This window comes from Centropristis striata, chromosome 18 (genome assembly GCF_030273125.1).
Source record: "Centropristis striata isolate RG_2023a ecotype Rhode Island chromosome 18, C.striata_1.0, whole genome shotgun sequence".
NCBI classification, from domain to species: domain Eukaryota; kingdom Metazoa; phylum Chordata; class Actinopteri; order Perciformes; family Serranidae; genus Centropristis; species Centropristis striata.
This window is the reverse complement of record NC_081534.1, coordinates 23076512-23087558: the sequence shown is the minus strand read 5'-3', so window position 1 is coordinate 23087558 and position 11047 is coordinate 23076512.

Sequence of the window (11047 nt, the reverse complement as noted above, 5' to 3'; positions counted from 1 at the left end):
CCACCAGACTCCACTGACAAAAACAGTATAATTTCACCTTGTAGAACACAGGGATTGCTGGTCTATACCGCTTCCCTATATCGGTTAGTTTGTTTGCGTTATTGTGTGACTTTGGTGAATTTGAACTAACCCTTTAAAACACCAAAGTCACACAATAACAGAAAAAAGCAAATCGATCAAAGCAGCAGTTCACTAGCAACTCCCTTAATTGGCAAGGTAAAATTATTATTTTTGTTAATAGAGTCTTAAAGAGGGCACCCTTTAGTTTTCAACTTTAAATTTTGAATAGATGAGGGATTGTAGTCATTCTACGTCTGGAGCTTGAGTTATCAGATAAATCAATGAATGTTTGGTCAACACATCATATACGGACGGACAAGCCAGCCTTAATCGTCTGTATGAGATGCACCAGGCTTTCCATTAACTCCAATGAAAACACATACGTGTCAGTACTCAACGTCATAGCAACTAACATAATTTAAAGAGCACAGAGATCCCTTTAGAGCGGGCAGGAAGGGCAGTGGATGGTTCAAACATACCTCAAACTTTGACCCAGGAGACTGGTGCCAATGTGTACCAAATAATTAGTGTTGTGTTTTTTAGACACTCTGTAAATTAACAAACAGTCTCAGTTATTTTGTTGGTGTAAAACAGGGTCCACAACCTTTACAATCAAAAGAGCCATTGTTGGCCAGAAAAATAGAAAAAATGTCGGAATGGAGCCTCAAACCTTATTTTGGGCCTTACAATGACGATAAAACAGCCTACTAAGTCTAAATTAGCCTACCAATGTTACAAATAGGTCATAATGAGCATTTATTAATATAATTTTGTCAGAATGCAGCGAGGACCTGAGTGAAAATGAGAGGCTGGACACCAAAGAAATATCTCAGAAGATTTAGAATCGAAAGGGAAACACAAAACAAGTTGGCAAAATTTAGGGGTTAAGGGACCAGGTTGTAGACTTTCGTAAGCTATGATGCTCATTTTAGCTGTTGAAAAATTTTTTTAATGCTGTATATAAGCTACACATTTTTACAATTGTAGAATACACATTGCTTTGGGCCTACAACAATGATGAATGAAAATTAAAAATGTAAGGAATTAATTCATTTCATTAATTCATCCATCATATTTCATATCATTCCTTCGTCATAACCACAGGGAGCCACTGCAGATGGCCTGAAGAGCCACATGTGGCTCCGGAGCCGCGGGTTGCTTACCTCTGGTGTAGAACATGACATATCTACATGCAGAAGTTAAGTACAGAAGTAGTTGTTTTTCACCACAGCCCTCAACCGTTATCCTGTGAAGTTTTATTTTGAAAAGCCACTAAGCATGCTTGAGTGGAAACCACATAAAAAACTGAAGCTATAGGATACCTAGAGTATCCATATCTGTCGCTGAGGAGCTCTGATCGGTCATCAGTGTCTGACTGACGAGTTGGGAGTGAGGACTTGTTGGAAAAACAAGCAGAGCTAACATTCACCACAGCTCGGCTTGCTGCCCTGTCCAGGAAATCCGAAAACCCCCCACAGATTTTTAAGGTAAAACTTCTTTCCTCTGTGTTTTAACGGTTTTAATCCCCATTGTTTGTTTTGGAGAGGTGTGGATCTCTGCGATGAATTCAGGTTCCAATAAAAACTTCCTGAACGATGCACAATGAAGGAAACATAAACCGAAAGAGATGACAGCAATGACGGCAATAATGGTAAAGACAACAACTCCCATGATCCCACACTGCTTTCCAATGTCACAAAACTGTTATATTTTTGATTGGCAGTCCCATAGCAGCAGAAAATCACATATTGTGAGTTGAAAGGATTAGTTAGAAACTTGGAAAATATACATTCAGGAGAATTTCACCATTCATAGCAGCCTCTTAGTAATAATTTCGAGTCTGAGATATCTAGAATTTCTGACAGCAGTGATATCTCCCACTTGGTGAAAAGAACAACAGAAGTGTCATCTAACTGTAAGTGGTTGCCAAGTCCCAATTATTGGCTGTGACAACTAAAGAAAATGTCATTGTCAACTGTTTCTCTAAAAGTCTGTCTCTGTGGAGTTGCCTTTTTAAACAGTATTTAATGATAATAATCATAAACTTCATACAATCATATAACACTTTCCAAAATAAAGTTACAAAGCCCTTATGACATAAAAAATTAAAAATGCACAAAAAATGAATAAAATTTAAGTAGAAGAGGTAGAACAAAATAATCTAAATTAATTAAGATAATAAATAAATAAATAAGTATTAAGATATGACTTGTGAAGTGAGTGAGAGATTTACAAGTGAATAGAATTTTAGAAGCTTTTCAGACATTTTTCATTCCCCTTCCTGTTCTCAGTCTTTTCATTTTCCTTCCCACTCTACACATCTTAATTCCCCCCTAGGCCCTCGCCCGCTTTCTTCCTCCTTCTCTTCCCTAATTCCTGCCTCTGTGGGTAATCCCCATGTGCCGGCATCTCCTTATGGTAATGGTCCTTCAGTAAAGGAACCACTCTTGCCCACCCTCTCTTTAAGACACACATAGAGAGGCCGTGTTGAGCAGGAATCCTGAATTACACCATTACGGAGGTGATCCTCTTATGCAACCTGCTCTTCACACCCGTCCACAAAAGCGGGAATGCTCACGAGCACAAATCCACGAAGGCACTCGCTGCCAGATTATCCACAGTCCACAATGCTGCAGCTGCCATGTTTCCTTTCTGGTGAAACAATGCGTTTTGTTGGGTGCATTCATGGCTGCGACTCATGCTGGCTGGCTCCCCGGCAGAGACATTTGGATGACTTAGCGATCATGTGTATGTGACTGGATATTTAGGACAGATCACATGAGATTGTTTTGCTTGGCTTGTGTACAAACAGCGCATTCTTCTTCTCCTCCCAGAGCAAAACAAACCTGACCAGTTGGTTGTCCGTAACTTGAGGCGATGCGGGCAATAGGATCAGGGAACACGTTCTTGGACGAGGGCAGTATCAGCCTCTTAGCAAACTGCATTGAGGCTGACATGTGGTTCCAGCCAGTCAGCAGAATGCAACCTGGCTGGCCTGCTCTTTCCGCTCAGCACATCAGAGGGAGCCGGCCTTATCTGATGTGACATGGCTGACACCACCTTGTGAGCTGTGAGGAGGACCCTGCTCGATGATTAATTCGAGCTCAGAAAACACGAGGAGGATTCACTCTCCCTGTGTTTACCCCCGCAGACGTCTCTCCTAAACTCAGGATGACTCTCTGGCATGACACGGGTCCGTGTAATAAGGCTGAATCATCCGCAGTGAATGATGTGAAAACGAGTCAAGGCCAAACCGAGGAGTGTGAATCCAGAGAAGTGACTCAGCACTACAACTGTTTATCTTCGTGCAGTTGAGTTTACATGCCAGCACTGTGAGCGCTGGCCTCGGTCAAACACAACGAGCAAATTATTCTGCTTGCTTTAACTCGTGGGGCAACATAAGTGAGCTGCAGCAGACAGATACAGTTAGTGTCCAGTAACAGGCCAGTTTTCTTTTAATGCTTTCTGTCACTCACAAAGTGACTCAAATTCTTCCAGAGCAAGATTTAAGTCACCAAATAAAGCTGCATTTTTATTTATTTTTTACCTTTATTATGTGCTGCAGCTGCCCTATCAAATGATGCACTGTTGCATGCAGTATGCATACAATTGGGTTCATACTGCTCCATCATAATATGGCACCTTGAACTTTGACCTTCCGGCTTATATTCCGTGCAGAGGATTGTGGGTAAGAATAGAAAGATAAGCATGCTGCAAATTGCGACCAGATGCAGTAGCACATCCTGGTATTTTTTACATTCTGCATTTGATTTGCTATGTATCGGGCATACTAAATCTATTTCTGGCATAGTAAATTGTATGGTAGTTTGGGTATCTGGTTGCTGTGAGAGTTGACTTCCTTAAGAATTCACAAAAAATGAAGGGGACTTTTTTTCCCCACCTGGAACCTATTTTTCTGTGTTTCCCATGTTTGTGTCCTAGTGGCTAATGGGGACAACAACATGAAATTGTTCCAGTATTGAGAAATATTGCTGTATCCAGAAAACCACAAAACAGGCTGCTCAGCGTCAGAGTAATGTTCCGTATAGCCCTTATAATTACATATTCACAATGACTTTTCTATTCTTTCTGTTGAATCAGAATTTTAATGTTTTGCTACCAGGTCTTGAGTCATGTTTAAGGGAAACTGAGCAGGAATGAGCAGCACTCTTCATGACAAGGTAACTCATCCTCATGCACTGGTTTTTAAGATATCTTATGAAACGTAATGCACAATTTTTTTTGTGCATAATCCAACAAATGTTAAGTAATACAAGTGATCATTGTGCAGGTGCAAGTCTCCGCAGTTTTGGAACTGTTTATGCAACCTACTTGGTTAGGTTGAGGAAAAAGATTGCATTTGGGGTTAAAATAACTTTGTTTGAACCAATTGGTTAAGTTTTGGCAACAAAACTACTTGGTTAGGTTCAGGAAAAGATTGTGGTTTGGGTTCAAATAAGTACGTTTGTTACGTAACAAGTTGCATGACACGGGACACAATCTGCAGTCTGCTGGGTGAAAGAGTTTGTCTGACGCATCCATCCACCCAGACCTCCTCCTTTCACTCACTTAGTTGCTTATACTGTCACCTGACTTCCTTCTTAGAGGCAGCCCTGCATGTCCTACCTCATGATTAAGTGGGTTTTATATGAATGACTTCTTTTAGGCACAACTACAAACAGTGAAGGAGAACCGCCTCATCTGTTCTGAGTGCTTCTTTAAAAACATTTCTGATAACTTTTCCATGAAATAGCACGTTCCAGTCCTCGTGCCTGCTTATGAATAATGAGACTATGACATTAACAACTCCTACTCATCCTCCTACGACACAGTGCCTATAACTTTTGTGTCCAGTATGGAGGTGTGCAGGGTGATGAAATCACACAGCAGGGAAATCTACTGGCTCATTGACTTTATTGCACACCACTCCACCCCCAGCTCCCAGTGAATGAAGTGAGAGAACTCACCCTCACTTGCCCTCTGTTTCAGAGCACCACTAGCTGCATTAATATAGACTTTGTAGCCTGTGTCTCCAAGTCTGATGCTATCTCCACAGAATGAATGGGCTGTATGTTTCTGCTGCCATAACCTCTGTGGCCCGTCTGAATGGGACTCTCCACTGTTCTTTGCAAGGGGAAAAGGTTGCTCTTTGCCTGCCTACCCTTCCTTTTCTCTGCAGACAAAGGAATAATGAAGTTATTTATGTGCAGCTCATTACAAAGGGCTAAGTCTCTCTCAGATATAACCAATCTTTTCCCTTTACCCTGTGTCCGTTGTGAGGCAGCAGACGCCCTGAACACTAAACCTTCATCCAATTTCACACAGTCCTGATGCTCATGCCCAAATGAATAAAACCGTTCTAAAAAGTCGAACTGTCACGGGGGACGAGGGTGGTGTTTTGATAGGTGCACTACAGTTTGTAGGAGGAAGAACTGTTTATAGAGTTTATCACCAGAATGATGAAAAAGAACCAACAGCTTAACATAAAAGTAAAATGATAATAACAAGAGATTTTAGAAGTATTGAGGAGACAATTATTCTGCAGTAGTAAAAGCATATTAACTATTATTAGTTCCTGCCTGAGACTGTCCTCCTCCAAAAAATGACCCTATAGATCATAAAAGCAGCTTATTATAACACATATTTATAATAATTGTGGTAGCAACCTCTACAGGCTAGAGTAATTATCACAAGAGTGGGGGAAAAGCCATGTAATATTGTATAAAGAGTGATACAGTCCGCATAGGGACTTTGACCCTGAAAAAACAAAAGTCACAGTGAGTTATTTGAATTTCTGTACATAACCTGCAGTGCAGAACTTGTATCTCACCTATCTTTAGTTAAATACACAACTAGTTCACATACTTACTCACGGAGGTGAAGTAATAAAACAAATGTACATTTACCTTAAATTGTGATCTTTTCCTCAACCTTACAAAGTAGTTTTGTTGCCTAAACCGAACCATAGTGTGATTTTTTTTTACACCAATAACCACATGCTTAGGTATTAGTATGTTCCTTCCACTGGTAAAGGTGCTAAGCTAAGCAAGGTCCATTCACTGGCTTTTTCTGCAGCTTTCTATCACATCTCACGGTCTTCCTCCGCAAAAATATTAGCTAGAGGTCAGAGACCAATTTCTGACACTATAAAATATACTCTGACACTATATAAAACAAACAAGATGAGTGTTAAAATATATTGCCTGGCTACTGTATTGTGTTGAGTACAAAATAAATAGTGGAAATATCACATTTTGTCGCTCTGTGTAGCCACTGAATGAATCCACTAAGCATTCAATGGTAAAATACACAATTTTTCTACATTAAAAGGTTAACAAATGAACAGGCATTTTTATATATGATACACTTAAGATCTTTTAACTATATATTTTCACCAGATGTAGGATTTTAGTCTTAAGTTATCAAAGAAACAACACTCCGTGGGCATCTTGTGTCCACTGAACAGCATCAGAGAAACACTGATTGTTCACATGAAACTGATTTATTCAGTGTTTCTACTGGTTTTAATCACCAAGTCTGTTTGTTTTGAAGAGGAGACCTCAGTAGTTATTCCGCTCCTGGTAAAAACCTCCTGAACGACAAACACTAAATGAATCCTAATCAGGAGAGACGGATAGCAGCAGCTGCCATAAAATACCAAACTTTGCTTTTTGTTATTGTTTTGATTGAGAGATTGCTATAGCAGCAAAAAAATACATATTGTGCATTTAAAAAGCATGTTTTATTCTCTCTAGTAAAGGCAGTAAGAAGCCACCCACTGTACACCTCTTCTAAAGTAATAAATCACAGCCAGCAGGAATGAAACACACAAAAACGATCAATGTGTTGTTTTCTGGAGCAAATAAACCGTTATCTCATGCAGTTCGAGTATAAAAAAGTGCTGTATGAATCATAATGTTTGGGAGAGATGCTGGCTGTCTCGAGTTGAATGAGTTGGCTCATGTTGACGACAGCTGTATGGGTGAGTTGAAGAAGAAGAAGAAGAAGAAGAAGAAGAAGAAGAAGAAGAAGAAGAAGAAGAAGAAGAAGAAGAAGAAGAAGAAGAGAGCAGTACAGGAGATGGCTGCTGCTTTCAGAATACACAGATTAGACTCTCTGTTGCTCCTCTCCGCCCTGTTTACTCTTCACACCTGAGCAGGCATACAAATAAACCTGCAGTGCTGCCACAGAATGCTCAACACTCACGATTAATATTTTATTTTTCTTGCAGCTGACTGAGGAGCTTATGCAAGGAGTAAAAATCAGCAGGTCTCTGGAGACATTTCCTGTGTGTGCAAGTACACCAGGCTTGTACTGTACTATTAGTACCAGCCGTTGGCTAAAGTGGGCTCTGCAATAGTTGGCAGCATGAGAAAAAAAAAGGGTTCAGAGCTGCGGATATTTCTCCCTCCATCTGTTTACTCGCTTCAGATAATGAGTAAAAATATTAGTTACAATGCCAGCAGTGCATTAATTGAAGGTGTCACGCTTCCTTCTTTGGCTCAGAGTCACCTCTATCCACCACAAACACACCTCAGCAGAATCAGCCCCGCTCATACACGGGATATCCCAGCACTGTGTAGCTACTGTGCAAACTCTGCAAAAGGACATACTGTATTCCAATTGCCCTTTTCTCCCTTTGTACCATCTGAACAGAATTTAAAGCTATACTCAGTTATATAAGAGCTTTAGAGATGTTATTTGAATTCATTTCTTGAAGGCTTGAACTTGCAGATAAAACATCTTTTTTGATCTGAAGTTATAATGAGAAAACACCCTCAGCACAAATTCAGTTTAGTACAGTTTAGTCCTCCAAATTAAAACAACAACATAATTTGTCTGTGTTGGCTGGAAACAGCGAACAAACAGCTGTCTTTTTCCCAAGATACTTATGAGTCAGTTCCTTTCAAGACATCATCATTAGGAAACCTAAATGACAACAAATGTGGCAATAATATCAACTTCCTGTTTTGTAGTTGTGATAAAACCACTGTAGTGTTAACCTGTGACATGCTGAAATGTTGTGCAACTGTGATCCAAATGTGAGTTGCACAATCTAAAGTTTGCTACCATTAGCTACCATTAGCAGGCTACTGGTCATACCAGACAATAGACTGTAACTGTGACCGTGTCACCGATATGTGTGTGGAAAAAAATTTTGAAGCCTTGAGTTTGGCATTTTGGCAGCTGCCATCTTTGTGTTTTTGGAGCCAGAAGTGACCATATTTGAATGAGAGGGAGGAGCTTTCTATTAGATTGAGTCATTTTCTCATGTTTGTCCAAGAGGGCAAAACATGCTATTTTCTTGGTTTACACTTCAGCTATTGCTGCTTTATTATGGAGCACTGCAGTGTTTGATGCAATGCATCAAAGTTAGTGCTGTTGCTATTATTTGACATATCTCAGACTGTGGAAAAATCCCCCCGAGCATTAAGTTTACAGAAAATAATTATTCCTATATTGTGTTTGTTTCCCCCCTAAAAAATAACAGTGTCATGTCAACAAAGTGGCATTTAATGAGTTAACATTCTGAAAATTAGCGAATATTTGGTAGCTATTATCAGGAGTGATGTTTGTTAAAACTCATTGAAAGTGGAATATAATGCTTATACCTTTATGGCAGTTTTATTTATTTATTGATTTTCTTTTGTCCTCTGAGGACTGATTTTTTGTGAAGCACAAGAGTTTATAAAATCCATCTACAATTCACAGGGCATCTAGGACATTCTGTCAGTACTTGAATCAAAGCCCACATAATACTTTTTGCATTGAAAAATATCTCCACAATTACAAAAACATTATGTAAACTGTGCCTTGGTTCTGCTGGATCTTAATCACTGCATTAAACCAGTGAATAAACGGCATGAATCATCGCAGCAATAATGGAGTTGCAAGCTGACATGAGCAGCGCTGAGTCAATTGTTGTGCAACACTCACACAGTCCATTGTTAACACCCTTGACATCAAGTCATTAGTGATCTGCGGTGCAAGGACATGACACATGCTTGGCATTTATATCAAACAACACATTTACATTACACCGACTGCTCCTTTTGACATCTGCCCACATCAACGCACTCCTACAAAGCCAATCTCTCGCCGTCTCCCTGCAGCTAAAACCACAGTTCACACACGCGTTATTATATCTGCTGCAGATCTGCAGCCATTCACTGGGTCCTGCAGGAGGCAAAGGAGGCCATGTATGTATGTTTGACCAAGCCAGGGAGTGTAAAGCAGTGGCTAAATCTCTGTAAGCAGGCCCTGGCACTGCTCCCCAATTGCCTGCTGTGTGGGCAGGGGCCTGGTGGGGACTAATCCCTTGGCATGGGCACGGGTCACACATGTTGATGTGTATGTCTCTGTGTGTGTGTGTGTGCAGAAGACCCAAGCTGCAGGATGAAGACAAGACCTGGCGACGGCTTCAGAAAGCCCTGACTAATAACCAAGCAACGCCTTTCATGCTTAACTAGCAGCCTTCACACAGTCTCGGACGCTCCTCCTCGGAGATGGCGGGTAGTGTTTTTGGAGGTCTGCCTCGTACTGTAGCGACAGGGACAGCCCTGATCTTACGTAACCTCAGTCTGTGGGAGATTGCGTCGGAGTGTGAGGCCTTTGACCCTTACATGCTGCCCTGTTTTTGCTTAAGTGGGCAGCAGTGGTGGCTGTAACAGTTGACAAGCTGTTTCAGCCTCGTCAACCTGTGTGTAGATGGACAGTTAAGGTGACCCGGAGCAGCAGCAGCAGGCCTGGAGGCAGCAAGAGCAGCTTATGCTCCGCAACCTAATAAGTCCAACAACACTGTGTGCTGTTGGTAACTTAAAGATAACACAGCACTCAAGTGTTTAAGGAATAGTTTGACAACTTGGGGAATACGGTCACTGAATGAAAGGATTCTCGTGTCCGTCAAAATCCTGTAAAACACATTCAGTGCTTGACATTAACTTATTTGCTCATCAGCCACTGTGAATAGTGGTTTTGCAAAATTACTGGCCACTCAAAATTTCCACTAGCCCCAGTTTTGTTGTTGGGAGATTATGTTTATGTGTTTAAAGTTGACTATAACTAGATTTACAACCATTTTATATGTAAAATATCACTGTAAACACACAAATCAAGACAACATTCATTCATTAACCTTAACCACACTCGGGTCGTGGGGGGCTGCAGCCGATCCTAGCTGACATTGGACGAGGTACACCCTGGACAGGTCGCCAGACTATCACAGCACAGACACATAGAGACAGACAGTCACGCTCTCATTCACACCTACGGGCAGTTTAGAGTCACCAATTAAACCTAAGTGTGGGAGGAAGCCAGAGTACCTGGTGAGAAACCATGTTGACATGGGGAGAACATACAAATGCACATGCAAACTCCTGTGCTAACCACTACACCACCATGTAGCCCTCAAGACAACGTAAATGTCATTGAATAGCTTCTTTTTGCAGCTTTTTTTCTGCAACATATTCAAGTTTTCAAAACGGTGGGGAAATTCTCAGCCTGTAATTTGGTGCTTAATTTGAACTATCCCCAATATTTAGTTATGCTGCAGAATCCCAAGACTGCTGCTCAAAGTGGCTGCAGCAGCTTTTCATATACATTGCATGGCAGCTTGAAGGTTGTTGCACTTTGCTTGGTGTATTTTTTTGTATTTGGCCTCAACCAGAATTGCCTTTGGCTCCACCCTGCCCAGGCACAGTTCACCATTGTGTTGGCCCTGTTGCAATGCACCAATGCTCCACCTTACCGACAATGCTAGCCCGGCCCAGATCCCACCTCAGACCAGCACACCGGCCCTTTACTCACTTTAACTGCAACTCTGGGTTTGCTTCACTTTCTGACTCGAGCTATGTTACGCTTCTTGGTCTGTGTTTCAAGACGTGTCGGGGGGATTGCTGACATCACCGTCGACTGCTTTTACATGACTGACCTGCTGACTTGACGCAATGTGACATGAGAACAGCACATGATGCAACCCTACATGATG